At 56.0% G+C, this 1,835-nt stretch overlaps 1 pseudogene; it reads right to left on the bottom strand.

Annotated features, from left to right (window-relative positions):
• Positions 1-732: 732 nt before the first annotated feature.
• LOC119508888 lies at positions 733-1,600 on the bottom strand (annotated as a pseudogene).
• Between the last annotated feature and the right edge of the window lie 235 nt (positions 1,601-1,835).

Genomic DNA, 1,835 nt, shown 5'->3' with positions numbered 1-1,835 from the left:
TTTTGGTAATTTTATTTTATTAAAAACATTTCCTAAAAAATGTGTCTTTCCTTTATGTCTGGGTGATATATATGACTGTAGGCTGGCCCTGAGTGCTGTGGGTAGAAGGAAAAGGGCAGCAAGGGATCTCCCCTGGACATCCCCATGTCTGGCTCCAGAGATCTAAAGGAACGGTTCAGATGCTTTTTACCACCCAAGCTGGATGAAGTCAACCCTTCACATCTCAGATCCTTGGCTCCAACAACTTGAAAGTCCCCAAATCTTTTGATAAACTTCAACTCCCAGAACTCTCAGCAAAAGGAAGAATAGGCATCGTCAATCATCAAGATTTTATGGAAGGGAGCAAGACCCTCCCCCATAAGCTGGCACAATTTCCCTGAATCTAGGCAGCTGGGATGGTAGGTGTGGGAGAGAGAGGAACTCAGGAAGACACCACCTCCTTTCCCCACCCCACTGCCACAGCAATTTGAGAATTGTCCTTCCAGGCCCTGGGAAGTATATCCTGCTGTTCATCCTCCATCCCTTCCACACCTGCCCCTGATCACAACCCAGAGGTCCAGAAGGCCTAGAGGAGTGGGAGAGGGCTGTCAGCAGATGGAAACAGCTCTTCTAGGCCTCAAAAGAAGCCCTAGGAAACAGCTCCAGACAGGGGGGGGACAAATGGCCTCATCTTATCCCAGGGAGCAGGGGACATGGCCCTGACTCACATCACAGGGGAGTGGGGACTTGGAGCTAAACTGCCCCAACCAAGTCAATCTCCAGGGGCCAGGCTTGGAGAGGGGGCTGGGGAGAGTGAGTGGAAGAGGAGAGCAGATTGGGGTGGGGGACAGGTTCCCAGTTTGCAGGCCATGGCCAGTTTCCCCAGTAGCACCCAGACAGCAGCAGGAATGGGGGAGGCTCCTCTTGAAACACTGGTGGCCACAGGCTCTCATGATCTCTGACACCTGAGGCCTCAGCATCTTCCTTGGTTGCCTTCTCTTCCTTAGGAGCCCCCCCACCCCTCACCAGAGCCAGGCTCTGAGGGGGTGCTGTTCTTCTCCACCTCCACAGAGACCTGCCTCTCACCTTCCAAGGTGGCTGCCCCCTCCTCCTCCCCCTCAGGGTTCTCAGCCCCATTGGGACATTTCGGGGAGTCCTCCAGCATGTCCCCTGCTCTCCTCTTCAGCGTGCCTTTCTCATTTTTCTCCTTCGTTGGCTCATCGATGACCAGCTTCCCCTCATCACTGCTGCCCTCCGCATCACCCTTCTTATCGCCATCACCCTCTGTGGCCTCGGGCTCGGGTTCTTCCATGCAGCCCTACCAGAAGCCTTGACGGTAGGGTTGTTCTCAATCTCCCACAGCCCCTCGCTGAACCCCTTCCTCTTGTTGGGCTTGTCAAACTTCTTCTTAGACTCCTCGTGAGGGAAGAGATCTTCGGGGCCCAGGAATGCCCTCTCATGGGTCCCCCCCCCCCCCCCCCCCCCGAAAAAAAAAAAGACTTGGTATTTGTTGGCTGTTGACTTCACCGCAGCTTCAGGCATCTCATCCATCCGGGGTGGCCATCTTGGCAAACACCAGGTCTCTGCATCTGTACTCTTTCTGCCGGCTGGATCGCGACATGGCTGGGCTCCGGGTGCCCCGGGCTCCGCGCCGGGCCGGGAAGCGCAAGCCCGGGTTTGCGAGTGTGGCAGTGGCGCCGCCGCTCCGCTCCCGCCTGCATGGTCGCCCCCGGCCGGAGCTCTGGCTCCCACGGGGCGGGCGCGGATCCCAGGCACTCTCCGGCCTAAATCTAAATATAATTTTGAAGGCAAGTCTGCTGTCACGATTTAATTACTTAGCCTCCCTGGTTATACAC

This window comes from Choloepus didactylus, chromosome 14, assembly GCF_015220235.1.
Source record: "Choloepus didactylus isolate mChoDid1 chromosome 14, mChoDid1.pri, whole genome shotgun sequence".
Classification (NCBI taxonomy): Eukaryota; Metazoa; Chordata; class Mammalia; order Pilosa; family Megalonychidae; genus Choloepus; species Choloepus didactylus.
This window is presented reverse-complemented; position numbering and strand designations above follow the sequence as displayed.